This window comes from Ambystoma mexicanum, unplaced genomic scaffold (assembly GCF_040938575.1).
Source record: "Ambystoma mexicanum isolate Mex_15411 unplaced genomic scaffold, UKY_AmexF1_1 Mex_scaf52, whole genome shotgun sequence".
NCBI lineage: Eukaryota > Metazoa > Chordata > Amphibia > Caudata > Ambystomatidae > Ambystoma > Ambystoma mexicanum.
The window spans coordinates 1,636,018-1,659,973 of NW_027182469.1; the positions used below are offsets into that span (position 1 = coordinate 1,636,018).

Below are 23,956 nucleotides of genomic sequence, written 5' to 3' on the forward strand. Positions count from 1 at the left end.
TCTGTCCACTTTTCCTGTCTATAGAATCTGGCCGTTCGTGGCCGTTCGTGGCCAAGTGAGTGAGAAGGACTGCCAGGGCAGCGCAGCTCCCATTCACCCACCGGAGCTGGCGCCATCCTCATGTCACTGCAGTGCTCTGTTAAATCAGCTGCTCTGGGCTGCAATGGTCCAGAGCACTGTAGCGCCAGTGTGCAGCATGTAAGGCATTGGTGGTTCAGTGGTAGAATTCTCGCCTGCCACGCGGGAGGCCCGGGTTCGATTCCCGGCCAATGCATGAGCGTTTTGCACATGTACCTTTCGTTGACTTTGAAGCATCGTGAAAAGGAAGAGACAGAACAAAAAAACAAGCCTTGATTGCCTTGCTTGCCTTATTTCTGCTACTAGCGATCACTCTGCTGATCCCTTTTAGTAGAAGGGGCCGCTGCGCCTTGACTGGAAGCAGGGCAATCTCAGATTATGCAAACAGCTCATAGAGGCCCAGCCCTAGTAGGTGCCAGTCTCACACGTCTGCAAAGGCCTTCAATGAGGCTTTCAGCAGAAGTCAAGAGTTTACGAGTGACCATTCGCATGGAACTGGCAGGTGTGTTAAATCAAGTGCTCTACCGCAGTAATGCTGCTTGTCAGGCATTGGTAGTTCAGTGGTAGAATTCTCGCTTCCCAAGCGGGAGGCCCGGGTTCGATTCCCGGCCAATGCATGGCACTTTTGTAGACGTGTCTCTTGATATTTTAAAAGGCATGGGAAAAGAAAAATGGAAACGGTAGATAAGATGATTGCATTGCTTGTCTGTTTTCTGCGCAAAGAAAGCACTCTGCTGCCCTCTTTTAGCAGAAGATGGAACGGCAGTTTCAACTTAAGGCGGGAAACCTATTATGCAAATAATTCCCAGAAGACCCCAGAAGCCCAGATTGAAAGGGTGTCAGCCTCGTGTGGCTGCAAAGATATCCCCTGAGTCCTGCGGTAGAAGTCTGGCTTTCCTGAGGCACGGTGCTCAGGGAACTGCACTCAGAGTAGCGACCCATACAAAGGCCACCCTCATCTACCAGTGTGCTTGCCTCTGTCCACTTTTCCTGTCTATAGAACCTGGCCGTTCGTGGCCGTTCGTGGCCAAGTGAGTGAGAAGGACTGCCAGGGCAGCGCAGCTCCCATTCACCCACCGGAGCTGGCGCCATCCTCATGCCACTGCAGTGCTCTGTTAAATCAGCTGCTCTGGGCTGCAATGGTCCAGAGCACTGTAGCGCCAGTGTGCAGCATGTAAGGCATTGGTGGTTCAGTGGTAGAATTCTCGCCTGCCACGCGGGAGGCCCGGGTTCGATTCCCGGCCAATGCATGAGCGTTTTGCACATGTACCTTTCGTTGACTTTGAAGCATCGTGAAAAGGAAGAGACCGAACAAAAAAACAAGCCTTGATTGCCTTGCTTGCCTTATTTCTGCTACTAGCGATCACTCTGCTGATCCCTTTTAGTAGAAGGGGCCGCTGCGCCTTGACTGGAAGCAGGGCAATCTCAGATTATGCAAAACGCTCATAGAGGCCCAGCCCGAGTAGGTGCCAGTCTCACACGTCTGCAAAGGCCTTCAATGAGGCTTTCAGCAGAAGTCAAGAGTTTACGAGTGACCATTCGCATGGAACTGGCAGGTGTGTTAAATCAAGCGCTCTACCGCAGTAATGCTGCTTGTCAAGCATTGGTAGTTCAGTGGTAGAATTCTCGCTTCCCAAGCGGGAGGCCCGGGTTCGATTCCCGGCCAATGCATGGCACTTTTGTAGACGTGTCTCTTGATATTTTAAAAGGCATGGGAAAAGAAAAATGGAAACGGTAGATAAGATGATTGCATTGCTTGTCTGTTTTCTGCGCAAAGAAAGCAATCTGCTGCCCTCTTTTAGCAGAAGATGGAACTGCAGTTTCAACTTAAGGCGGGAAACCTTCTATTATGCAAATAATTCCCAGAAGACCCCAGAAGCCCAGATTGAAAGGGTGTCAGCCTCGTGTGGCTGCAAAGATATCCCCTGAGTCCTGCGGTAGAAGTCTGGCTTTCCTGAGGCACGGTGCTCAGGGAACTGCACTCAGAGTAGCGACCCATACAAAGGCCACCCTCATCTACCAGTGTGCTTGCCTCTGTCCACTTTTCCTGTCTATAGAACCTGGCCGTTCGTGGCCAAGTGAGTGAGAAGGACTGCCAGGGCAGCGCAGCTCCCATTCACCCACCGGAGCTGGCGCCATCCTCATGTCACTGCAGTGCTCTGTTAAATCAGCTGCTCTGGGCTGCAATGGTCCAGAGCACTGTAGCGCCAGTGTGCAGCATGTAAGGCATTGGTGGTTCAGTGGTAGAATTCTCGCCTGCCACGCGGGAGGCCCGGGTTCGATTCCCGGCCAATGCATGAGCGTTTTGCACATGTACCTTTCGTTGACTTTGAAGCATCGTGAAAAGGAAGAGACCGAACAAAAAAACAAGCCTTGATTGCCTTGCTTGCCTTATTTCTGCTACTAGCGATCACTCTGCTGATCCCTTTTAGTAGAAGGGGCCGCTGCGCCTTGACTGGAAGCAGGGCAATCTCAGATTATGCAAACAGCTCATAGAGGCCCAGCCCGAGTAGGTGCCAGTCTCACACGTCTGCAAAGGCCTTCAATGAGGCTTTCAGCAGAAGTCAAGAGTTTACGAGTGACCATTCGCATGGAACTGGCAGGTGTGTTAAATCAAGCGCTCTACCGCAGTAATGCTGCTTGTCAGGCATTGGTAGTTCAGTGGTAGAATTCTCGCTTCCCAAGCGGGAGGCCCGGGTTCGATTCCCGGCCAATGCATGGCACTTTTGTAGACGTGTCTCTTGATATTTTAAAAGGCATGGGAAAAGAAAAATGGAAACGGTAGATAAGATGATTGCATTGCTTGTCTGTTTTCTGCGCAAAGAAAGCACTCTGCTGCCCTCTTTTAGCAGAAGATGGAACGGCAGTTTCAACTTAAGGCGGGAAACCTATTATGCAAATAATTCCCAGAAGACCCCAGAAGCCCAGATTGAAAGGGTGTCAGCCTCGTGTGGCTGCAAAGATATCCCCTGAGTCCTGCGGTAGAAGTCTGGCTTTCCTGAGGCACGGTGCTCAGGGAACTGCACTCAGAGTAGCGACCCATACAAAGGCCACCCTCATCTACCAGTGTGCTTGCCTCTGTCCACTTTTCCTGTCTATAGAACCTGGCCGTTCGTGGCCGTTCGTGGCCAAGTGAGTGAGAAGGACTGCCAGGGCAGCGCAGCTCCCATTCACCCACCGGAGCTGGCGCCATCCTCATGTCACTGCAGTGCTCTGTTAAATCAGCTGCTCTGGGCTGCAATGGTCCAGAGCACTGTAGCGCCAGTGTGCAGCATGTAAGGCATTGGTGGTTCAGTGGTAGAATTCTCGCCTGCCACGCGGGAGGCCCGGGTTCGATTCCCGGCCAATGCATGAGCGTTTTGCACATGTACCTTTCGTTGACTTTGAAGCATCGTGAAAAGGAAGAGACAGAACAAAAAAACAAGCCTTGATTGCCTTGCTTGCCTTATTTCTGCTACTAGCGATCACTCTGCTGATCCCTTTTAGTAGAAGGGGCCGCTGCGCCTTGACTGGAAGCAGGGCAATCTCAGATTATGCAAACAGCTCATAGAGGCCCAGCCCGAGTAGGTGCCAGTCTCACACGTCTGCAAAGGCCTTCAATGAGGCTTTCAGCAGAAGTCAAGAGTTTACGAGTGACCATTCGCATGGAACTGGCAGGTGTGTTAAATCAAGTGCTCTACCGCAGTAATGCTGCTTGTCAGGCATTGGTAGTTCAGTGGTAGAATTCTCGCTTCCCAAGCGGGAGGCCCGGGTTCGATTCCCGGCCAATGCATGGCACTTTTGTAGACGTGTCTCTTGATATTTTAAAAGGCATGGGAAAAGAAAAATGGAAACGGTAGATAAGATGATTGCATTGCTTGTCTGTTTTCTGCGCAAAGAAAGCACTCTGCTGCCCTCTTTTAGCAGAAGATGGAACGGCAGTTTCAACTTAAGGCGGGAAACCTATTATGCAAATAATTCCCAGAAGACCCCAGAAGCCCAGATTGAAAGGGTGTCAGCCTCGTGTGGCTGCAAAGATATCCCCTGAGTCCTGCGGTAGAAGTCTGGCTTTCCTGAGGCACGGTGCTCAGGGAACTGCACTCAGAGTAGCGACCCATACAAAGGCCACCCTCATCTACCAGTGTGCTTGCCTCTGTCCACTTTTCCTGTCTATAGAACCTGGCCGTTCGTGGCCGTTCGTGGCCAAGTGAGTGAGAAGGACTGCCAGGGCAGCGCAGCTCCCATTCACCCACCGGAGCTGGCGCCATCCTCATGTCACTGCAGTGCTCTGTTAAATCAGCTGCTCTGGGCTGCAATGGTCCAGAGCACTGTAGCGCCAGTGTGCAGCATGTAAGGCATTGGTGGTTCAGTGGTAGAATTCTCGCCTGCCACGCGGGAGGCCCGGGTTCGATTCCCGGCCAATGCATGAGTGTTTTGCACATGTACCTTTCGTTGACTTTGAAGCATCGTGAAAAGGAAGAGACCGAACAAAAAAACAAGCCTTGATTGCCTTGCTTGCCTTATTTCTGCTACTAGCGATCACTCTGCTGATCCCTTTTAGTAGAAGGGGCCGCTGCGCCTTGACTGGAAGCAGGGCAATCTCAGATTATGCAAAACGCTCATAGAGGCCCAGCCCGAGTAGGTGCCAGTCTCACACGTCTGCAAAGGCCTTCAATGAGGCTTTCAGCAGAAGTCAAGAGTTTACGAGTGACCATTCGCATGGAACTGGCAGGTGTGTTAAATCAAGCGCTCTACCGCAGTAATGCTGCTTGTCAAGCATTGGTAGTTCAGTGGTAGAATTCTCGCTTCCCAAGCGGGAGGCCTGGGTTCGATTCCCGGCCAATGCATGGCACTTTTGTAGACGTGTCTCTTGATATTTTAAAAGGCATGGGAAAAGAAAAATGGAAACGGTAGATAAGATGATTGCATTGCTTGTCTGTTTTCTGCGCAAAGAAAGCAATCTGCTGCCCTCTTTTAGCAGAAGATGGAACTGCAGTTTCAACTTAAGGCGGGAAACCTTCTATTATGCAAATAATTCCCAGAAGACCCCAGAAGCCCAGATTGAAAGGGTGTCAGCCTCGTGTGGCTGCAAAGATATCCCCTGAGTCCTGCGGTAGAAGTCTGGCTTTCCTGAGGCACGGTGCTCAGGGAACTGCACTCAGAGTAGCGACCCATACAAAGGCCACCCTCATCTACCAGTGTGCTTGCCTCTGTCCACTTTTCCTGTCTATAGAACCTGGCCGTTCGTGGCCGTTCGTGGCCAAGTGAGTGAGAAGGACTGCCAGGGCAGCGCAGCTCCCATTCACCCACCGGAGCTGGCGCCATCCTCATGTCACTGCAGTGCTCTGTTAAATCAGCTGCTCTGGGCTGCAATGGTCCAGAGCACTGTAGCGCCAGTGTGCAGCATGTAAGGCATTGGTGGTTCAGTGGTAGAATTCTCGCCTGCCACGCGGGAGGCCCGGGTTCGATTCCCGGCCAATGCATGAGCGTTTTGCACATGTACCTTTCGTTGACTTTGAAGCATCGTGAAAAGGAAGAGACCGAACAAAAAAACAAGCCTTGATTGCCTTGCTTGCCTTATTTCTGCTACTAGCGATCACTCTGCTGATCCCTTTTAGTAGAAGGGGCCGCTGCGCCTTGACTGGAAGCAGGGCAATCTCAGATTATGCAAACAGCTCATAGAGGCCCAGCCCGAGTAGGTGCCAGTCTCACACGTCTGCAAAGGCCTTCAATGAGGCTTTCAGCAGAAGTCAAGAGTTTACGAGTGACCATTCGCATGGAACTGGCAGGTGTGTTAAATCAAGCGCTCTACCGCAGTAATGCTGCTTGTCAGGCATTGGTAGTTCAGTGGTAGAATTCTCGCTTCCCAAGCGGGAGGCCCGGGTTCGATTCCCGGCCAATGCATGGCACTTTTGTAGACGTGTCTCTTGATATTTTAAAAGGCATGGGAAAAGAAAAATGGAAACGGTAGATAAGATGATTGCATTGCTTGTCTGTTTTCTGCGCAAAGAAAGCACTCTGCTGCCCTCTTTTAGCAGAAGATGGAACGGCAGTTTCAACTTAAGGCGGGAAACCTATTATGCAAATAATTCCCAGAAGACCCCAGAAGCCCAGATTGAAAGGGTGTCAGCCTCGTGTGGCTGCAAAGATATCCCCTGAGTCCTGCGGTAGAAGTCTGGCTTTCCTGAGGCACGGTGCTCAGGGAACTGCACTCAGAGTAGCGACCCATACAAAGGCCACCCTCATCTACCAGTGTGCTTGCCTCTGTCCACTTTTCCTGTCTATAGAACCTGGCCGTTCGTGGCCGTTCGTGGCCAAGTGAGTGAGAAGGACTGCCAGGGCAGCGCAGCTCCCATTCACCCACCGGAGCTGGCGCCATCCTCATGTCACTGCAGTGCTCTGTTAAATCAGCTGCTCTGGGCTGCAATGGTCCAGAGCACTGTAGCGCCAGTGTGCAGCATGTAAGGCATTGGTGGTTCAGTGGTAGAATTCTCGCCTGCCACGCGGGAGGCCCGGGTTCGATTCCCGGCCAATGCATGAGCGTTTTGCACATGTACCTTTCGTTGACTTTGAAGCATCGTGAAAAGGAAGAGACAGAACAAAAAAACAAGCCTTGATTGCCTTGCTTGCCTTATTTCTGCTACTAGCGATCACTCTGCTGATCCCTTTTAGTAGAAGGGGCCGCTGCGCCTTGACTGGAAGCAGGGCAATCTCAGATTATGCAAACAGCTCATAGAGGCCCAGCCCGAGTAGGTGCCAGTCTCACACGTCTGCAAAGGCCTTCAATGAGGCTTTCAGCAGAAGTCAAGAGTTTACGAGTGACCATTCGCATGGAACTGGCAGGTGTGTTAAATCAAGTGCTCTACCGCAGTAATGCTGCTTGTCAGGCATTGGTAGTTCAGTGGTAGAATTCTCGCTTCCCAAGCGGGAGGCCCGGGTTCGATTCCCGGCCAATGCATGGCACTTTTGTAGACGTGTCTCTTGATATTTTAAAAGGCATGGGAAAAGAAAAATGGAAACGGTAGATAAGATGATTGCATTGCTTGTCTGTTTTCTGCGCAAAGAAAGCACTCTGCTGCCCTCTTTTAGCAGAAGATGGAACGGCAGTTTCAACTTAAGGCGGGAAACCTATTATGCAAATAATTCCCAGAAGACCCCAGAAGCCCAGATTGAAAGGGTGTCAGCCTCGTGTGGCTGCAAAGATATCCCCTGAGTCCTGCGGTAGAAGTCTGGCTTTCCTGAGGCACGGTGCTCAGGGAACTGCACTCAGAGTAGCGACCCATACAAAGGCCACCCTCATCTACCAGTGTGCTTGCCTCTGTCCACTTTTCCTGTCTATAGAACCTGGCCGTTCGTGGCCGTTCGTGGCCAAGTGAGTGAGAAGGACTGCCAGGGCAGCGCAGCTCCCATTCACCCACCGGAGCTGGCGCCATCCTCATGCCACTGCAGTGCTCTGTTAAATCAGCTGCTCTGGGCTGCAATGGTCCAGAGCACTGTAGCGCCAGTGTGCAGCATGTAAGGCATTGGTGGTTCAGTGGTAGAATTCTCGCCTGCCACGCGGGAGGCCCGGGTTCGATTCCCGGCCAATGCATGAGCGTTTTGCACATGTACCTTTCGTTGACTTTGAAGCATCGTGAAAAGGAAGAGACCGAACAAAAAAACAAGCCTTGATTGCCTTGCTTGCCTTATTTCTGCTACTAGCGATCACTCTGCTGATCCCTTTTAGTAGAAGGGGCCGCTGCGCCTTGACTGGAAGCAGGGCAATCTCAGATTATGCAAAACGCTCATAGAGGCCCAGCCCGAGTAGGTGCCAGTCTCACACGTCTGCAAAGGCCTTCAATGAGGCTTTCAGCAGAAGTCAAGAGTTTACGAGTGACCATTCGCATGGAACTGGCAGGTGTGTTAAATCAAGCGCTCTACCGCAGTAATGCTGCTTGTCAAGCATTGGTAGTTCAGTGGTAGAATTCTCGCTTCCCAAGCGGGAGGCCCGGGTTCGATTCCCGGCCAATGCATGGCACTTTTGTAGACGTGTCTCTTGATATTTTAAAAGGCATGGGAAAAGAAAAATGGAAACGGTAGATAAGATGATTGCATTGCTTGTCTGTTTTCTGCGCAAAGAAAGCAATCTGCTGCCCTCTTTTAGCAGAAGATGGAACTGCAGTTTCAACTTAAGGCGGGAAACCTTCTATTATGCAAATAATTCCCAGAAGACCCCAGAAGCCCAGATTGAAAGGGTGTCAGCCTCGTGTGGCTGCAAAGATATCCCCTGAGTCCTGCGGTAGAAGTCTGGCTTTCCTGAGGCACGGTGCTCAGGGAACTGCACTCAGAGTAGCGACCCATACAAAGGCCACCCTCATCTACCAGTGTGCTTGCCTCTGTCCACTTTTCCTGTCTATAGAACCTGGCCGTTCGTGGCCGTTCGTGGCCAAGTGAGTGAGAAGGACTGCCAGGGCAGCGCAGCTCCCATTCACCCACCGGAGCTGGCGCCATCCTCATGTCACTGCAGTGCTCTGTTAAATCAGCTGCTCTGGGCTGCAATGGTCCAGAGCACTGTAGCGCCAGTGTGCAGCATGTAAGGCATTGGTGGTTCAGTGGTAGAATTCTCGCCTGCCACGCGGGAGGCCCGGGTTCGATTCCCGGCCAATGCATGAGCGTTTTGCACATGTACCTTTCGTTGACTTTGAAGCATCGTGAAAAGGAAGAGACCGAACAAAAAAACAAGCCTTGATTGCCTTGCTTGCCTTATTTCTGCTACTAGCGATCACTCTGCTGATCCCTTTTAGTAGAAGGGGCCGCTGCGCCTTGGGAAGCAGGGCAATCTCAGATTATGCAAACAGCTCATAGAGGCCCAGCCCGAGTAGGTGCCAGTCTCACACGTCTGCAAAGGCCTTCAATGAGGCTTTCAGCAGAAGTCAAGAGTTTACGAGTGACCATTCGCATGGAACTGGCAGGTGTGTTAAATCAAGCGCTCTACCGCAGTAATGCTGCTTGTCAGGCATTGGTAGTTCAGTGGTAGAATTCTCGCTTCCCAAGCGGGAGGCCCGGGTTCGATTCCCGGCCAATGCATGGCACTTTTGTAGACGTGTCTCTTGATATTTTAAAAGGCATGGGAAAAGAAAAATGGAAACGGTAGATAAGATGATTGCATTGCTTGTCTGTTTTCTGCGCAAAGAAAGCACTCTGCTGCCCTCTTTTAGCAGAAGATGGAACGGCAGTTTCAACTTAAGGCGGGAAACCTATTATGCAAATAATTCCCAGAAGACCCCAGAAGCCCAGATTGAAAGGGTGTCAGCCTCGTGTGGCTGCAAAGATATACCCTGAGTCCTGCGGTAGAAGTCTGGCTTTCCTGAGGCACGGTGCTCAGGGAACTGCACTCAGAGTAGCGACCCATACAAAGGCCACCCTCATCTACCAGTGTGCTTGCCTCTGTCCACTTTTCCTGTCTATAGAATCTGGCCGTTCGTGGCCGTTCGTGGCCAAGTGAGTGAGAAGGACTGCCAGGGCAGCGCAGCTCCCATTCACCCACCGGAGCTGGCGCCATCCTCATGTCACTGCAGTGCTCTGTTAAATCAGCTGCTCTGGGCTGCAATGGTCCAGAGCACTGTAGCGCCAGTGTGCAGCATGTAAGGCATTGGTGGTTCAGTGGTAGAATTCTCGCCTGCCACGCGGGAGGCCCGGGTTCGATTCCCGGCCAATGCATGAGCGTTTTGCACATGTACCTTTCGTTGACTTTGAAGCATCGTGAAAAGGAAGAGACCGAACAAAAAAACAAGCCTTGATTGCCTTGCTTGCCTTATTTCTGCTACTAGCGATCACTCTGCTGATCCCTTTTAGTAGAAGGGGCCGCTGCGCCTTGACTGGAAGCAGGGCAATCTCAGATTATGCAAAACGCTCATAGAGGCCCAGCCCGAGTAGGTGCCAGTCTCACACGTCTGCAAAGGCCTTCAATGAGGCTTTCAGCAGAAGTCAAGAGTTTACGAGTGACCATTCGCATGGAACTGGCAGGTGTGTTAAATCAAGCGCTCTACCGCAGTAATGCTGCTTGTCAAGCATTGGTAGTTCAGTGGTAGAATTCTCGCTTCCCAAGCGGGAGGCCTGTGTTCGATTCCCGGCCAATGCATGGCACTTTTGTAGACGTGTCTCTTGATATTTTAAAAGGCATGGGAAAAGAAAAATGGAAACGGTAGATAAGATGATTGCATTGCTTGTCTGTTTTCTGCGCAAAGAAAGCAATCTGCTGCCCTCTTTTAGCAGAAGATGGAACTGCAGTTTCAACTTAAGGCGGGAAACCTTCTATTATGCAAATAATTCCCAGAAGACCCCAGAAGCCCAGATTGAAAGGGTGTCAGCCTCGTGTGGCTGCAAAGATATCCCCTGAGTCCTGCAGTAGAAGTCTGGCTTTCCTGAGGCACGGTGCTCAGGGAACTGCACTCAGAGTAGCGACCCATACAAAGGCCACCCTCATCTACCAGTGTGCTTGCCTCTGTCCACTTTTCCTGTCTATAGAACCTGGCCGTTCGTGGCCGTTCGTGGCCAAGGGAGTGAGAAGGACTGCCAGGGCAGCGCAGCTCCCATTCACCCACCGGAGCTGGCGCCATCCTCATGTCACTGCAGTGCTCTGTTAAATCAGCTGCTCTGGGCTGCAATGGTCCAGAGCACTGTAGCGCCAGTGTGCAGCATGTAAGGCATTGGTGGTTCAGTGGTAGAATTCTCGCCTGCCACGCGGGAGGCCCGGGTTCGATTCCCGGCCAATGCATGAGCGTTTTGCACATGTACCTTTCGTTGACTTTGAAGCATCGTGAAAAGGAAGAGACCGAACAAAAAAACAAGCCTTGATTGCCTTGCTTGCCTTATTTCTGCTACTAGCGATCACTCTGCTGATCCCTTTTAGTAGAAGGGGCCGCTGCGCCTTGACTGGAAGCAGGGCAATCTCAGATTATGCAAACAGCTCATAGAGGCCCAGCCCGAGTAGGTGCCAGTCTCACACGTCTGCAAAGGCCTTCAATGAGGCTTTCAGCAGAAGTCAAGAGTTTACGAGTGACCATTCGCATGGAACTGGCAGGTGTGTTAAATCAAGTGCTCTACCGCAGTAATGCTGCTTGTCAGGCATTGGTAGTTCAGTGGTAGAATTCTCGCTTCCCAAGCGGGAGGCCCGGGTTCGATTCCCGGCCAATGCATGGCACTTTTGTAGACGTGTCTCTTGATATTTTAAAAGGCATGGGAAAAGAAAAATGGAAACGGTAGATAAGATGATTGCATTGCTTGTCTGTTTTCTGCGCAAAGAAAGCACTCTGCTGCCCTCTTTTAGCAGAAGATGGAACGGCAGTTTCAACTTAAGGCGGGAAACCTATTATGCAAATAATTCCCAGAAGACCCCAGAAGCCCAGATTGAAAGGGTGTCAGCCTCGTGTGGCTGCAAAGATATCCCCTGAGTCCTGCGGTAGAAGTCTGGCTTTCCTGAGGCACGGTGCTCAGGGAACTGCACTCAGAGTAGCGACCCATACAAAGGCCACCCTCATCTACCAGTGTGCTTGCCTCTGTCCACTTTTCCTGTCTATAGAACCTGGCCGTTCGTGGCCGTTCGTGGCCAAGTGAGTGAGAAGGACTGCCAGGGCAGCGCAGCTCCCATTCACCCACCGGAGCTGGCGCCATCCTCATGCCACTGCAGTGCTCTGTTAAATCAGCTGCTCTGGGCTGCAATGGTCCAGAGCACTGTAGCGCCAGTGTGCAGCATGTAAGGCATTGGTGGTTCAGTGGTAGAATTCTCGCCTGCCACGCGGGAGGCCCGGGTTCGATTCCCGGCCAATGCATGAGCGTTTTGCACATGTACCTTTCGTTGACTTTGAAGCATCGTGAAAAGGAAGAGACCGAACAAAAAAACAAGCCTTGATTGCCTTGCTTGCCTTATTTCTGCTACTAGCGATCACTCTGCTGATCCCTTTTAGTAGAAGGGGCCGCTGCGCCTTGACTGGAAGCAGGGCAATCTCAGATTATGCAAAACGCTCATAGAGGCCCAGCCCGAGTAGGTGCCAGTCTCACACGTCTGCAAAGGCCTTCAATGAGGCTTTCAGCAGAAGTCAAGAGTTTACGAGTGACCATTCGCATGGAACTGGCAGGTGTGTTAAATCAAGCGCTCTACCGCAGTAATGCTGCTTGTCAAGCATTGGTAGTTCAGTGGTAGAATTCTCGCTTCCCAAGCGGGAGGCCCGGGTTCGATTCCCGGCCAATGCATGGCACTTTTGTAGACGTGTCTCTTGATATTTTAAAAGGCATGGGAAAAGAAAAATGGAAACGGTAGATAAGATGATTGCATTGCTTGTCTGTTTTCTGCGCAAAGAAAGCAATCTGCTGCCCTCTTTTAGCAGAAGATGGAACTGCAGTTTCAACTTAAGGCGGGAAACCTTCTATTATGCAAATAATTCCCAGAAGACCCCAGAAGCCCAGATTGAAAGGGTGTCAGCCTCGTGTGGCTGCAAAGATATCCCCTGAGTCCTGCGGTAGAAGTCTGGCTTTCCTGAGGCACGGTGCTCAGGGAACTGCACTCAGAGTAGCGACCCATACAAAGGCCACCCTCATCTACCAGTGTGCTTGCCTCTGTCCACTTTTCCTGTCTATAGAACCTGGCCGTTCGTGGCCGTTCGTGGCCAAGTGAGTGAGAAGGACTGCCAGGGCAGCGCAGCTCCCATTCACCCACCGGAGCTGGCGCCATCCTCATGTCACTGCAGTGCTCTGTTAAATCAGCTGCTCTGGGCTGCAATGGTCCAGAGCACTGTAGCGCCAGTGTGCAGCATGTAAGGCATTGGTGGTTCAGTGGTAGAATTCTCGCCTGCCACGCGGGAGGCCCGGGTTCGATTCCCGGCCAATGCATGAGCGTTTTGCACATGTACCTTTCGTTGACTTTGAAGCATCGTGAAAAGGAAGAGACCGAACAAAAAAACAAGCCTTGATTGCCTTGCTTGCCTTATTTCTGCTACTAGCGATCACTCTGCTGATCCCTTTTAGTAGAAGGGGCCGCTGCGCCTTGGGAAGCAGGGCAATCTCAGATTATGCAAACAGCTCATAGAGGCCCAGCCCGAGTAGGTGCCAGTCTCACACGTCTGCAAAGGCCTTCAATGAGGCTTTCAGCAGAAGTCAAGAGTTTACGAGTGACCATTCGCATGGAACTGGCAGGTGTGTTAAATCAAGCGCTCTACCGCAGTAATGCTGCTTGTCAGGCATTGGTAGTTCAGTGGTAGAATTCTCGCTTCCCAAGCGGGAGGCCCGGGTTCGATTCCCGGCCAATGCATGGCACTTTTGTAGACGTGTCTCTTGATATTTTAAAAGGCATGGGAAAAGAAAAATGGAAACGGTAGATAAGATGATTGCATTGCTTGTCTGTTTTCTGCGCAAAGAAAGCACTCTGCTGCCCTCTTTTAGCAGAAGATGGAACGGCAGTTTCAACTTAAGGCGGGAAACCTATTATGCAAATAATTCCCAGAAGACCCCAGAAGCCCAGATTGAAAGGGTGTCAGCCTCGTGTGGCTGCAAAGATATCCCCTGAGTCCTGCGGTAGAAGTCTGGCTTTCCTGAGGCACGGTGCTCAGGGAACTGCACTCAGAGTAGCGACCCATACAAAGGCCACCCTCATCTACCAGTGTGCTTGCCTCTGTCCACTTTTCCTGTCTATAGAATCTGGCCGTTCGTGGCCGTTCGTGGCCAAGTGAGTGAGAAGGACTGCCAGGGCAGCGCAGCTCCCATTCACCCACCGGAGCTGGCGCCATCCTCATGTCACTGCAGTGCTCTGTTAAATCAGCTGCTCTGGGCTGCAATGGTCCAGAGCACTGTAGCGCCAGTGTGCAGCATGTAAGGCATTGGTGGTTCAGTGGTAGAATTCTCGCCTGCCACGCGGGAGGCCCGGGTTCGATTCCCGGCCAATGCATGAGCGTTTTGCACATGTACCTTTCGTTGACTTTGAAGCATCGTGAAAAGGAAGAGACAGAACAAAAAAACAAGCCTTGATTGCCTTGCTTGCCTTATTTCTGCTACTAGCGATCACTCTGCTGATCCCTTTTAGTAGAAGGGGCCGCTGCGCCTTGACTGGAAGCAGGGCAATCTCAGATTATGCAAACAGCTCATAGAGGCCCAGCCCTAGTAGGTGCCAGTCTCACACGTCTGCAAAGGCCTTCAATGAGGCTTTCAGCAGAAGTCAAGAGTTTACGAGTGACCATTCGCATGGAACTGGCAGGTGTGTTAAATCAAGTGCTCTACCGCAGTAATGCTGCTTGTCAGGCATTGGTAGTTCAGTGGTAGAATTCTCGCTTCCCAAGCGGGAGGCCCGGGTTCGATTCCCGGCCAATGCATGGCACTTTTGTAGACGTGTCTCTTGATATTTTAAAAGGCATGGGAAAAGAAAAATGGAAACGGTAGATAAGATGATTGCATTGCTTGTCTGTTTTCTGCGCAAAGAAAGCACTCTGCTGCCCTCTTTTAGCAGAAGATGGAACGGCAGTTTCAACTTAAGGCGGGAAACCTATTATGCAAATAATTCCCAGAAGACCCCAGAAGCCCAGATTGAAAGGGTGTCAGCCTCGTGTGGCTGCAAAGATATCCCCTGAGTCCTGCGGTAGAAGTCTGGCTTTCCTGAGGCACGGTGCTCAGGGAACTGCACTCAGAGTAGCGACCCATACAAAGGCCACCCTCATCTACCAGTGTGCTTGCCTCTGTCCACTTTTCCTGTCTATAGAACCTGGCCGTTCGTGGCCGTTCGTGGCCAAGTGAGTGAGAAGGACTGCCAGGGCAGCGCAGCTCCCATTCACCCACCGGAGCTGGCGCCATCCTCATGCCACTGCAGTGCTCTGTTAAATCAGCTGCTCTGGGCTGCAATGGTCCAGAGCACTGTAGCGCCAGTGTGCAGCATGTAAGGCATTGGTGGTTCAGTGGTAGAATTCTCGCCTGCCACGCGGGAGGCCCGGGTTCGATTCCCGGCCAATGCATGAGCGTTTTGCACATGTACCTTTCGTTGACTTTGAAGCATCGTGAAAAGGAAGAGACCGAACAAAAAAACAAGCCTTGATTGCCTTGCTTGCCTTATTTCTGCTACTAGCGATCACTCTGCTGATCCCTTTTAGTAGAAGGGGCCGCTGCGCCTTGACTGGAAGCAGGGCAATCTCAGATTATGCAAAACGCTCATAGAGGCCCAGCCCGAGTAGGTGCCAGTCTCACACGTCTGCAAAGGCCTTCAATGAGGCTTTCAGCAGAAGTCAAGAGTTTACGAGTGACCATTCGCATGGAACTGGCAGGTGTGTTAAATCAAGCGCTCTACCGCAGTAATGCTGCTTGTCAAGCATTGGTAGTTCAGTGGTAGAATTCTCGCTTCCCAAGCGGGAGGCCCGGGTTCGATTCCCGGCCAATGCATGGCACTTTTGTAGACGTGTCTCTTGATATTTTAAAAGGCATGGGAAAAGAAAAATGGAAACGGTAGATAAGATGATTGCATTGCTTGTCTGTTTTCTGCGCAAAGAAAGCAATCTGCTGCCCTCTTTTAGCAGAAGATGGAACTGCAGTTTCAACTTAAGGCGGGAAACCTTCTATTATGCAAATAATTCCCAGAAGACCCCAGAAGCCCAGATTGAAAGGGTGTCAGCCTCGTGTGGCTGCAAAGATATCCCCTGAGTCCTGCGGTAGAAGTCTGGCTTTCCTGAGGCACGGTGCTCAGGGAACTGCACTCAGAGTAGCGACCCATACAAAGGCCACCCTCATCTACCAGTGTGCTTGCCTCTGTCCACTTTTCCTGTCTATAGAACCTGGCCGTTCGTGGCCAAGTGAGTGAGAAGGACTGCCAGGGCAGCGCAGCTCCCATTCACCCACCGGAGCTGGCGCCATCCTCATGTCACTGCAGTGCTCTGTTAAATCAGCTGCTCTGGGCTGCAATGGTCCAGAGCACTGTAGCGCCAGTGTGCAGCATGTAAGGCATTGGTGGTTCAGTGGTAGAATTCTCGCCTGCCACGCGGGAGGCCCGGGTTCGATTCCCGGCCAATGCATGAGCGTTTTGCACATGTACCTTTCGTTGACTTTGAAGCATCGTGAAAAGGAAGAGACCGAACAAAAAAACAAGCCTTGATTGCCTTGCTTGCCTTATTTCTGCTACTAGCGATCACTCTGCTGATCCCTTTTAGTAGAAGGGGCCGCTGCGCCTTGACTGGAAGCAGGGCAATCTCAGATTATGCAAACAGCTCATAGAGGCCCAGCCCGAGTAGGTGCCAGTCTCACACGTCTGCAAAGGCCTTCAATGAGGCTTTCAGCAGAAGTCAAGAGTTTACGAGTGACCATTCGCATGGAACTGGCAGGTGTGTTAAATCAAGCGCTCTACCGCAGTAATGCTGCTTGTCAGGCATTGGTAGTTCAGTGGTAGAATTCTCGCTTCCCAAGCGGGAGGCCCGGGTTCGATTCCCGGCCAATGCATGGCACTTTTGTAGACGTGTCTCTTGATATTTTAAAAGGCATGGGAAAAGAAAAATGGAAACGGTAGATAAGATGATTGCATTGCTTGTCTGTTTTCTGCGCAAAGAAAGCACTCTGCTGCCCTCTTTTAGCAGAAGATGGAACGGCAGTTTCAACTTAAGGCGGGAAACCTATTATGCAAATAATTCCCAGAAGACCCCAGAAGCCCAGATTGAAAGGGTGTCAGCCTCGTGTGGCTGCAAAGATATCCCCTGAGTCCTGCGGTAGAAGTCTGGCTTTCCTGAGGCACGGTGCTCAGGGAACTGCACTCAGAGTAGCGACCCATACAAAGGCCACCCTCATCTACCAGTGTGCTTGCCTCTGTCCACTTTTCCTGTCTATAGAACCTGGCCGTTCGTGGCCGTTCGTGGCCAAGTGAGTGAGAAGGACTGCCAGGGCAGCGCAGCTCCCATTCACCCACCGGAGCTGGCGCCATCCTCATGTCACTGCAGTGCTCTGTTAAATCAGCTGCTCTGGGCTGCAATGGTCCAGAGCACTGTAGCGCCAGTGTGCAGCATGTAAGGCATTGGTGGTTCAGTGGTAGAATTCTCGCCTGCCACGCGGGAGGCCCGGGTTCGATTCCCGGCCAATGCATGAGCGTTTTGCACATGTACCTTTCGTTGACTTTGAAGCATCGTGAAAAGGAAGAGACAGAACAAAAAAACAAGCCTTGATTGCCTTGCTTGCCTTATTTCTGCTACTAGCGATCACTCTGCTGATCCCTTTTAGTAGAAGGGGCCGCTGCGCCTTGACTGGAAGCAGGGCAATCTCAGATTATGCAAACAGCTCATAGAGGCCCAGCCCGAGTAGGTGCCAGTCTCACACGTCTGCAAAGGCCTTCAATGAGGCTTTCAGCAGAAGTCAAGAGTTTACGAGTGACCATTCGCATGGAACTGGCAGGTGTGTTAAATCAAGTGCTCTACCGCAGTAATGCTGCTTGTCAGGCATTGGTAGTTCAGTGGTAGAATTCTCGCTTCCCAAGCGGGAGGCCCGGGTTCGATTCCCGGCCAATGCATGGCACTTTTGTAGACGTGTCTCTTGATATTTTAAAAGGCATGGGAAAAGAAAAATGGAAACGGTAGATAAGATGATTGCATTGCTTGTCTGTTTTCTGCGCAAAGAAAGCACTCTGCTGCCCTCTTTTAGCAGAAGATGGAACGGCAGTTTCAACTTAAGGCGGGAAACCTATTATGCAAATAATTCCCAGAAGACCCCAGAAGCCCAGATTGAAAGGGTGTCAGCCTCGTGTGGCTGCAAAGATATCCCCTGAGTCCTGCGGTAGAAGTCTGGCTTTCCTGAGGCACGGTGCTCAGGGAACTGCACTCAGAGTAGCGACCCATACAAAGGCCACCCTCATCTACCAGTGTGCTTGCCTCTGTCCACTTTTCCTGTCTATAGAACCTGGCCGTTCGTGGCCGTTCGTGGCCAAGTGAGTGAGAAGGACTGCCAGGGCAGCGCAGCTCCCATTCACCCACCGGAGCTGGCGCCATCCTCATGTCACTGCAGTGCTCTGTTAAATCAGCTGCTCTGGGCTGCAATGGTCCAGAGCACTGTAGCGCCAGTGTGCAGCATGTAAGGCATTGGTGGTTCAGTGGTAGAATTCTCGCCTGCCACGCGGGAGGCCCGGGTTCGATTCCCGGCCAATGCATGAGTGTTTTGCACATGTACCTTTCGTTGACTTTGAAGCATCGTGAAAAGGAAGAGACCGAACAAAAAAACAAGCCTTGATTGCCTTGCTTGCCTTATTTCTGCTACTAGCGATCACTCTGCTGATCCCTTTTAGTAGAAGGGGCCGCTGCGCCTTGACTGGAAGCAGGGCAATCTCAGATTATGCAAAACGCTCATAGAGGCCCAGCCCGAGTAGGTGCCAGTCTCACACGTCTGCAAAGGCCTTCAATGAGGCTTTCAGCAGAAGTCAAGAGTTTACGAGTGACCATTCGCATGGAACTGGCAGGTGTGTTAAATCAAGCGCTCTACCGCAGTAATGCTGCTTGTCAAGCATTGGTAGTTCAGTGGTAGAATTCTCGCTTCCCAAGCGGGAGGCCTGGGTTCGATTCCCGGCCAATGCATGGCACTTTTGTAGACGTGTCTCTTGATATTTTAAAAGGCATGGGAAAAGAAAAATGGAAACGGTAGATAAGATGATTGCATTGCTTGTCTGTTTTCTGCGCAAAGAAAGCAATCTGCTGCCCTCTTTTAGCAGAAGATGGAACTGCAGTTTCAACTTAAGGCGGGAAACCTTCTATTATGCAAATAATTCCCAGAAGACCCCAGAAGCCCAGATTGAAAGGGTGTCAGCCTCGTGTGGCTGCAAAGATATCCCCTGAGTCCTGCGGTAGAAGTCTGGCTTTCCTGAGGCACGGTGCTCAGGGAACTGCACTCAGAGTAGCGACCCATACAAAGGCCACCCTCATCTACCAGTGTGCTTGCCTCTGTCCACTTTTCCTGTCTATAGAACCTGGCCGTTCGTGGCCGTTCGTGGCCAAGTGAGTGAGAAGGACTGCCAGGGCAGCGCAGCTCCCATTCACCCACCGGAGCTGGCGCCATCCTCATGTCACTGCAGTGCTCTGTTAAATCAGCTGCTCTGGGCTGCAATGGTCCAGAGCACTGTAGCGCCAGTGTGCAGCATGTAAGGCATTGGTGGTTCAGTGGTAGAATTCTCGCCTGCCACGCGGGAGGCCCGGGTTCGATTCCCGGCCAATGCATGAGCGTTTTGCACATGTACCTTTCGTTGACTTTGAAGCATCGTGAAAAGGAAGAGACCGAACAAAAAAACAAGCCTTGATTGCCTTGCTTGCCTTATTTCTGCTACTAGCGATCACTCTGCTGATCCCTTTTAGTAGAAGGGGCCGCTGCGCCTTGACTGGAAGCAGGGCAATCTCAGATTATGCAAACAGCTCATAGAGGCCCAGCCCGAGTAGGTGCCAGTCTCACACGTCTGCAAAGGCCTTCAATGAGGCTTTCAGCAGAAGTCAAGAGTTTACGAGTGACCATTCGCATGGAACTGGCAGGTGTGTTAAATCAAGCGCTCTACCGCAGTAATGCTGCTTGTCAGGCATTGGTAGTTCAGTGGTAGAATTCTCGCTTCCCAAGCGGGAGGCCCGGGTTCGATTCCCGGCCAATGCATGGCACTTTTGTAGACGTGTCTCTTGATATTTTAAAAGGCATGGGAAAAGAAAAATGGAAACGGTAGATAAGATGATTGCATTGCTTGTCTGTTTTCTGCGCAAAGAAAGCACTCTGCTGCCCTCTTTTAGCAGAAGATGGAACGGCAGTTTCAACTTAAGGCGGGAAACCTATTATGCAAATAATTCCCAGAAGACCCCAGAAGCCCAGATTGAAAGGGTGTCAGCCTCGTGTGGCTGCAAAGATATCCCCTGAGTCCTGCGGTAGAAGTCTGGCTTTCCTGAGGCACGGTGCTCAGGGAACTGCACTCAGAGTAGCGACCCATACAAAGGCCACCCTCATCTACCAGTGTGCTTGCCTCTGTCCACTTTTCCTGTCTATAGAACCTGGCCGTTCGTGGCCGTTCGTGGCCAAGTGAGTGAGAAGGACTGCCAGGGCAGCGCAGCTCCCATTCACCCACCGGAGCTGGCGCCATCCTCATGTCACTGCAGTGCTCTGTTAAATCAGCTGCTCTGGGCTGCAATGGTCCAGAGCACTGTAGCGCCAGTGTGCAGCATGTAAGGCATTGGTGGTTCAGTGGTAGAATTCTCGCCTGCCACGCGGGAGGCCCGGGTTCGATTCCCGGCCAATGCATGAGCGTTTTGCACATGTACCTTTCGTTGACTTTGAAGCATCGTGAAAAGGAAGAGACAGAACAAAAAAACAAGCCTTGATTGCCTTGCTTGCCTTATTTCTGCTACTAGCGATCACTCTGCTGATCCCTTTTAGTAGAAGGGGCCGCTGCGCCTTGACTGGAAGCAGGGCAATCTCAGATTATGCAAACAGCTCATAGAGGCCCAGCCCGAGTAGGTGCCAGTCTCACACGTCTGCAAAGGCCTTCAATGAGGCTTTCAGCAGAAGTCAAGAGTTTACGAGTGACCATTCGCATGGAACTGGCAGGTGTGTTAAATCAAGTGCTCTACCGCAGTAATGCTGCTTGTCAGGCATTGGTAGTTCAGTGGTAGAATTCTCGCTTCCCAAGCGGGAGGCCCGGGTTCGATTCCCGGCCAATGCATGGCACTTTTGTAGACGTGTCTCTTGATATTTTAAAAGGCATGGGAAAAGAAAAATGGAAACGGTAGATAAGATGATTGCATTGCTTGTCTGTTTTCTGCGCAAAGAAAGCACTCTGCTGCCCTCTTTTAGCAGAAGATGGAACGGCAGTTTCAACTTAAGGCGGGAAACCTATTATGCAAATAATTCCCAGAAGACCCCAGAAGCCCAGATTGAAAGGGTGTCAGCCTCGTGTGGCTGCAAAGATATCCCCTGAGTCCTGCGGTAGAAGTCTGGCTTTCCTGAGGCACGGTGCTCAGGGAACTGCACTCAGAGTAGCGACCCATACAAAGGCCACCCTCATCTACCAGTGTGCTTGCCTCTGTCCACTTTTCCTGTCTATAGAACCTGGCCGTTCGTGGCCGTTCGTGGCCAAGTGAGTGAGAAGGACTGCCAGGGCAGCGCAGCTCCCATTCACCCACCGGAGCTGGCGCCATCCTCATGCCACTGCAGTGCTCTGTTAAATCAGCTGCTCTGGGCTGCAATGGTCCAGAGCACTGTAGCGCCAGTGTGCAGCATGTAAGGCATTGGTGGTTCAGTGGTAGAATTCTCGCCTGCCACGCGGGAGGCCCGGGTTCGATTCCCGGCCAATGCATGAGCGTTTTGCACATGTACCTTTCGTTGACTTTGAAGCATCGTGAAAAGGAAGAGACCGAACAAAAAAACAAGCCTTGATTGCCTTGCTTGCCTTATTTCTGCTACTAGCGATCACTCTGCTGATCCCTTTTAGTAGAAGGGGCCGCTGCGCCTTGACTGGAAGCAGGGCAATCTCAGATTATGCAAAACGCTCATAGAGGCCCAGCCCGAGTAGGTGCCAGTCTCACACGTCTGCAAAGGCCTTCAATGAGGCTTTCAGCAGAAGTCAAGAGTTTACGAGTGACCATTCGCATGGAACTGGCAGGTGTGTTAAATCAAGCGCTCTACCGCAGTAATGCTGCTTGTCAAGCATTGGTAGTTCAGTGGTAGAATTCTCGCTTCCCAAGCGGGAGGCCCGGGTTCGATTCCCGGCCAATGCATGGCACTTTTGTAGACGTGTCTCTTGATATTTTAAAAGGCATGGGAAAAGAAAAATGGAAACGGTAGATAAGATGATTGCATTGCTTGTCTGTTTTCTGCGCAAAGAAAGCAATCTGCTGCCCTCTTTTAGCAGAAGATGGAACTGCAGTTTCAACTTAAGGCGGGAAACCTTCTATTATGCAAATAATTCCCAGAAGACCCCAGAAGCCCAGATTGAAAGGGTGTCAGCCTCGTGTGGCTGCAAAGATATCCCCTGAGTCCTGCGGTAGAAGTCTGGCTTTCCTGAGGCACGGTGCTCAGGGAACTGCACTCAGAGTAGCGACCCATACAAAGGCCACCCTCATCTACCAGTGTGCTTGCCTCTGTCCACTTTTCCTGTCTATAGAACCTGGCCGTTCGTGGCCGTTCGTGGCCAAGTGAGTGAGAAGGACTGCCAGGGCAGCGCAGCTCCCATTCACCCACCGGAGCTGGCGCCATCCTCATGTCACTGCAGTGCTCTGTTAAATCAGCTGCTCTGGGCTGCAATGGTCCAGAGCACTGTAGCGCCAGTGTGCAGCATGTAAGGCATTGGTGGTTCAGTGGTAGAATTCTCGCCTGCCACGCGGGAGGCCCGGGTTCGATTCCCGGCCAATGCATGAGCGTTTTGCACATGTACCTTTCGTTGACTTTGAAGCATCGTGAAAAGGAAGAGACCGAACAAAAAAACAAGCCTTGATTGCCTTGCTTGCCTTATTTCTGCTACTAGCGATCACTCTGCTGATCCCTTTTAGTAGAAGGGGCCGCTGCGCCTTGGGAAGCAGGGCAATCTCAGATTATGCAAACAGCTCATAGAGGCCCAGCCCGAGTAGGTGCCAGTCTCACACGTCTGCAAAGGCCTTCAATGAGGCTTTCAGCAGAAGTCAAGAGTTTACGAGTGACCATTCGCATGGAACTGGCAGGTGTGTTAAATCAAGCGCTCTACCGCAGTAATGCTGCTTGTCAGGCATTGGTAGTTCAGTGGTAGAATTCTCGCTTCCCAAGCGGGAGGCCCGGGTTCGATTCCCGGCCAATGCATGGCACTTTTGTAGACGTGTCTCTTGATATTTTAAAAGGCATGGGAAAAGAAAAATGGAAACGGTAGATAAGATGATTGCATTGCTTGTCTGTTTTCTGCGCAAAGAAAGCACTCTGCTGCCCTCTTTTAGCAGAAGATGGAACGGCAGTTTCAACTTAAGGCGGGAAACCTATTATGCAAATAATTCCCAGAAGACCCCAGAAGCCCAGATTGAAAGGGTGTCAGCCTCGTGTGGCTGCAAAGATATACCCTGAGTCCTGCGGTAGAAGTCTGGCTTTCCTGAGGCACGGTGCTCAGGGAACTGCACTCAGAGTAGCGACCCATACAAAGGCCACCCTCATCTACCAGTGTGCTTGCCTCTGTCCACTTTTCCTGTCTATAGAATCTGGCCGTTCGTGGCCGTTCGTGGCCAAGTGAGTGAGAAGGACTGCCAGGGCAGCGCAGCTCCCATTCACCCACCGGAGCTGGCGCCATCCTCATGTCACTGCAGTGCTCTGTTAAATCAGCTGCTCTGGGCTGCAATGGTCCAGAGCACTGTAGCGCCAGTGTGCAGCATGTAAGGCATTGGTGGTTCAGTGGTAGAATTCTCGCCTGCCACGCGGGAGGCCCGGGTTCGATTCCCGGCCAATGCATGAGCGTTTTGCACATGTACCTTTCGTTGACTTTGAAGCATCGTGAAAAGGAAGAGACAGAACAAAAAAACAAGCCTTGATTGCCTTGCTTGCCTTATTTCTGCTACTAGCGATCACTCTGCTGATCCCTTTTAGTAGAAGGGGCCGCTGCGCCTTGACTGGAAGCAGGGCAATCTCAGATTATGCAAACAGCTCATAGAGGCCCAGCCCTAGTAGGTGCCAGTCTCACACGTCTGCAAAGGCCTTCAATGAGGCTTTCAGCAGAAGTCAAGAGTTTACGAGTGACCATTCGCATGGAACTGGCAGGTGTGTTAAATCAAGTGCTCTACCGCAGTAATGCTGCTTGTCAGGCATTGGTAGTTCAGTGGTAGAATTCTCGCTTCCCAAGCGGGAGGCCCGGGTTCGATTCCCGGCCAATGCATGGCACTTTTGTAGACGTGTCTCTTGATATTTTAAAAGGCATGGGAAAAGAAAAATGGAAACGGTAGATAAGATGATT

At 51.5% G+C, this 23,956-nt stretch overlaps 45 non-coding genes across 45 annotated transcripts; all 45 read left to right on the forward strand.

The window, feature by feature from the left end:
* The first annotated feature begins 203 nt into the window (after positions 1-203).
* Positions 204-274, forward strand: TRNAG-GCC (transfer RNA glycine (anticodon GCC)). Its single transcript has one exon. It is a non-coding gene; the product is annotated as a tRNA-Gly (tRNA).
* Positions 275-624: 350 nt separating this feature from the next.
* On the forward strand, positions 625-695 carry TRNAG-CCC (transfer RNA glycine (anticodon CCC)). Its single transcript has one exon. It is a non-coding gene; the product is annotated as a tRNA-Gly (tRNA).
* A 562-nt stretch (positions 696-1,257) lies between these two features.
* TRNAG-GCC (transfer RNA glycine (anticodon GCC)) lies at positions 1,258-1,328 on the forward strand. The gene has a single exon. It is a non-coding gene; the product is annotated as a tRNA-Gly (tRNA).
* Positions 1,329-1,678: 350 nt separating this feature from the next.
* Positions 1,679-1,749, forward strand: TRNAG-CCC (transfer RNA glycine (anticodon CCC)). Its single transcript has one exon. It is a non-coding gene; the product is annotated as a tRNA-Gly (tRNA).
* A 555-nt stretch (positions 1,750-2,304) lies between these two features.
* On the forward strand, positions 2,305-2,375 carry TRNAG-GCC (transfer RNA glycine (anticodon GCC)). Its single transcript has one exon. It is a non-coding gene; the product is annotated as a tRNA-Gly (tRNA).
* A 350-nt stretch (positions 2,376-2,725) lies between these two features.
* On the forward strand, positions 2,726-2,796 carry TRNAG-CCC (transfer RNA glycine (anticodon CCC)). Its single transcript has one exon. It is a non-coding gene; the product is annotated as a tRNA-Gly (tRNA).
* Positions 2,797-3,358: 562 nt separating this feature from the next.
* On the forward strand, positions 3,359-3,429 carry TRNAG-GCC (transfer RNA glycine (anticodon GCC)). Its single transcript has one exon. It is a non-coding gene; the product is annotated as a tRNA-Gly (tRNA).
* Positions 3,430-3,779: 350 nt separating this feature from the next.
* TRNAG-CCC (transfer RNA glycine (anticodon CCC)) lies at positions 3,780-3,850 on the forward strand. The gene has a single exon. It is a non-coding gene; the product is annotated as a tRNA-Gly (tRNA).
* Positions 3,851-4,412: 562 nt separating this feature from the next.
* TRNAG-GCC (transfer RNA glycine (anticodon GCC)) lies at positions 4,413-4,483 on the forward strand. Its single transcript has one exon. It is a non-coding gene; the product is annotated as a tRNA-Gly (tRNA).
* Positions 4,484-4,833: 350 nt separating this feature from the next.
* On the forward strand, positions 4,834-4,904 carry TRNAG-CCC (transfer RNA glycine (anticodon CCC)). The gene has a single exon. It is a non-coding gene; the product is annotated as a tRNA-Gly (tRNA).
* A 565-nt stretch (positions 4,905-5,469) lies between these two features.
* Positions 5,470-5,540, forward strand: TRNAG-GCC (transfer RNA glycine (anticodon GCC)). Its single transcript has one exon. It is a non-coding gene; the product is annotated as a tRNA-Gly (tRNA).
* A 350-nt stretch (positions 5,541-5,890) lies between these two features.
* On the forward strand, positions 5,891-5,961 carry TRNAG-CCC (transfer RNA glycine (anticodon CCC)). The gene has a single exon. It is a non-coding gene; the product is annotated as a tRNA-Gly (tRNA).
* A 562-nt stretch (positions 5,962-6,523) lies between these two features.
* Positions 6,524-6,594, forward strand: TRNAG-GCC (transfer RNA glycine (anticodon GCC)). The gene has a single exon. It is a non-coding gene; the product is annotated as a tRNA-Gly (tRNA).
* Positions 6,595-6,944: 350 nt separating this feature from the next.
* Positions 6,945-7,015, forward strand: TRNAG-CCC (transfer RNA glycine (anticodon CCC)). Its single transcript has one exon. It is a non-coding gene; the product is annotated as a tRNA-Gly (tRNA).
* A 562-nt stretch (positions 7,016-7,577) lies between these two features.
* Positions 7,578-7,648, forward strand: TRNAG-GCC (transfer RNA glycine (anticodon GCC)). The gene has a single exon. It is a non-coding gene; the product is annotated as a tRNA-Gly (tRNA).
* Positions 7,649-7,998: 350 nt separating this feature from the next.
* On the forward strand, positions 7,999-8,069 carry TRNAG-CCC (transfer RNA glycine (anticodon CCC)). The gene has a single exon. It is a non-coding gene; the product is annotated as a tRNA-Gly (tRNA).
* Positions 8,070-8,634: 565 nt separating this feature from the next.
* TRNAG-GCC (transfer RNA glycine (anticodon GCC)) lies at positions 8,635-8,705 on the forward strand. Its single transcript has one exon. It is a non-coding gene; the product is annotated as a tRNA-Gly (tRNA).
* A 347-nt stretch (positions 8,706-9,052) lies between these two features.
* TRNAG-CCC (transfer RNA glycine (anticodon CCC)) lies at positions 9,053-9,123 on the forward strand. The gene has a single exon. It is a non-coding gene; the product is annotated as a tRNA-Gly (tRNA).
* A 562-nt stretch (positions 9,124-9,685) lies between these two features.
* TRNAG-GCC (transfer RNA glycine (anticodon GCC)) lies at positions 9,686-9,756 on the forward strand. The gene has a single exon. It is a non-coding gene; the product is annotated as a tRNA-Gly (tRNA).
* A 986-nt stretch (positions 9,757-10,742) lies between these two features.
* On the forward strand, positions 10,743-10,813 carry TRNAG-GCC (transfer RNA glycine (anticodon GCC)). The gene has a single exon. It is a non-coding gene; the product is annotated as a tRNA-Gly (tRNA).
* A 350-nt stretch (positions 10,814-11,163) lies between these two features.
* On the forward strand, positions 11,164-11,234 carry TRNAG-CCC (transfer RNA glycine (anticodon CCC)). The gene has a single exon. It is a non-coding gene; the product is annotated as a tRNA-Gly (tRNA).
* A 562-nt stretch (positions 11,235-11,796) lies between these two features.
* Positions 11,797-11,867, forward strand: TRNAG-GCC (transfer RNA glycine (anticodon GCC)). The gene has a single exon. It is a non-coding gene; the product is annotated as a tRNA-Gly (tRNA).
* Positions 11,868-12,217: 350 nt separating this feature from the next.
* On the forward strand, positions 12,218-12,288 carry TRNAG-CCC (transfer RNA glycine (anticodon CCC)). Its single transcript has one exon. It is a non-coding gene; the product is annotated as a tRNA-Gly (tRNA).
* A 565-nt stretch (positions 12,289-12,853) lies between these two features.
* Positions 12,854-12,924, forward strand: TRNAG-GCC (transfer RNA glycine (anticodon GCC)). Its single transcript has one exon. It is a non-coding gene; the product is annotated as a tRNA-Gly (tRNA).
* Positions 12,925-13,271: 347 nt separating this feature from the next.
* TRNAG-CCC (transfer RNA glycine (anticodon CCC)) lies at positions 13,272-13,342 on the forward strand. The gene has a single exon. It is a non-coding gene; the product is annotated as a tRNA-Gly (tRNA).
* Positions 13,343-13,904: 562 nt separating this feature from the next.
* On the forward strand, positions 13,905-13,975 carry TRNAG-GCC (transfer RNA glycine (anticodon GCC)). Its single transcript has one exon. It is a non-coding gene; the product is annotated as a tRNA-Gly (tRNA).
* Positions 13,976-14,325: 350 nt separating this feature from the next.
* On the forward strand, positions 14,326-14,396 carry TRNAG-CCC (transfer RNA glycine (anticodon CCC)). The gene has a single exon. It is a non-coding gene; the product is annotated as a tRNA-Gly (tRNA).
* Positions 14,397-14,958: 562 nt separating this feature from the next.
* TRNAG-GCC (transfer RNA glycine (anticodon GCC)) lies at positions 14,959-15,029 on the forward strand. Its single transcript has one exon. It is a non-coding gene; the product is annotated as a tRNA-Gly (tRNA).
* A 350-nt stretch (positions 15,030-15,379) lies between these two features.
* TRNAG-CCC (transfer RNA glycine (anticodon CCC)) lies at positions 15,380-15,450 on the forward strand. Its single transcript has one exon. It is a non-coding gene; the product is annotated as a tRNA-Gly (tRNA).
* A 555-nt stretch (positions 15,451-16,005) lies between these two features.
* On the forward strand, positions 16,006-16,076 carry TRNAG-GCC (transfer RNA glycine (anticodon GCC)). Its single transcript has one exon. It is a non-coding gene; the product is annotated as a tRNA-Gly (tRNA).
* Positions 16,077-16,426: 350 nt separating this feature from the next.
* Positions 16,427-16,497, forward strand: TRNAG-CCC (transfer RNA glycine (anticodon CCC)). The gene has a single exon. It is a non-coding gene; the product is annotated as a tRNA-Gly (tRNA).
* Positions 16,498-17,059: 562 nt separating this feature from the next.
* On the forward strand, positions 17,060-17,130 carry TRNAG-GCC (transfer RNA glycine (anticodon GCC)). The gene has a single exon. It is a non-coding gene; the product is annotated as a tRNA-Gly (tRNA).
* Positions 17,131-17,480: 350 nt separating this feature from the next.
* Positions 17,481-17,551, forward strand: TRNAG-CCC (transfer RNA glycine (anticodon CCC)). The gene has a single exon. It is a non-coding gene; the product is annotated as a tRNA-Gly (tRNA).
* A 562-nt stretch (positions 17,552-18,113) lies between these two features.
* On the forward strand, positions 18,114-18,184 carry TRNAG-GCC (transfer RNA glycine (anticodon GCC)). Its single transcript has one exon. It is a non-coding gene; the product is annotated as a tRNA-Gly (tRNA).
* Positions 18,185-18,534: 350 nt separating this feature from the next.
* On the forward strand, positions 18,535-18,605 carry TRNAG-CCC (transfer RNA glycine (anticodon CCC)). Its single transcript has one exon. It is a non-coding gene; the product is annotated as a tRNA-Gly (tRNA).
* Positions 18,606-19,170: 565 nt separating this feature from the next.
* Positions 19,171-19,241, forward strand: TRNAG-GCC (transfer RNA glycine (anticodon GCC)). The gene has a single exon. It is a non-coding gene; the product is annotated as a tRNA-Gly (tRNA).
* Positions 19,242-19,591: 350 nt separating this feature from the next.
* Positions 19,592-19,662, forward strand: TRNAG-CCC (transfer RNA glycine (anticodon CCC)). The gene has a single exon. It is a non-coding gene; the product is annotated as a tRNA-Gly (tRNA).
* Positions 19,663-20,224: 562 nt separating this feature from the next.
* Positions 20,225-20,295, forward strand: TRNAG-GCC (transfer RNA glycine (anticodon GCC)). Its single transcript has one exon. It is a non-coding gene; the product is annotated as a tRNA-Gly (tRNA).
* Positions 20,296-20,645: 350 nt separating this feature from the next.
* Positions 20,646-20,716, forward strand: TRNAG-CCC (transfer RNA glycine (anticodon CCC)). Its single transcript has one exon. It is a non-coding gene; the product is annotated as a tRNA-Gly (tRNA).
* Positions 20,717-21,278: 562 nt separating this feature from the next.
* Positions 21,279-21,349, forward strand: TRNAG-GCC (transfer RNA glycine (anticodon GCC)). The gene has a single exon. It is a non-coding gene; the product is annotated as a tRNA-Gly (tRNA).
* A 350-nt stretch (positions 21,350-21,699) lies between these two features.
* On the forward strand, positions 21,700-21,770 carry TRNAG-CCC (transfer RNA glycine (anticodon CCC)). Its single transcript has one exon. It is a non-coding gene; the product is annotated as a tRNA-Gly (tRNA).
* Positions 21,771-22,335: 565 nt separating this feature from the next.
* On the forward strand, positions 22,336-22,406 carry TRNAG-GCC (transfer RNA glycine (anticodon GCC)). The gene has a single exon. It is a non-coding gene; the product is annotated as a tRNA-Gly (tRNA).
* Positions 22,407-22,753: 347 nt separating this feature from the next.
* TRNAG-CCC (transfer RNA glycine (anticodon CCC)) lies at positions 22,754-22,824 on the forward strand. The gene has a single exon. It is a non-coding gene; the product is annotated as a tRNA-Gly (tRNA).
* Positions 22,825-23,386: 562 nt separating this feature from the next.
* On the forward strand, positions 23,387-23,457 carry TRNAG-GCC (transfer RNA glycine (anticodon GCC)). The gene has a single exon. It is a non-coding gene; the product is annotated as a tRNA-Gly (tRNA).
* Positions 23,458-23,807: 350 nt separating this feature from the next.
* On the forward strand, positions 23,808-23,878 carry TRNAG-CCC (transfer RNA glycine (anticodon CCC)). Its single transcript has one exon. It is a non-coding gene; the product is annotated as a tRNA-Gly (tRNA).
* The last annotated feature ends 78 nt before the right edge of the window (positions 23,879-23,956 follow it).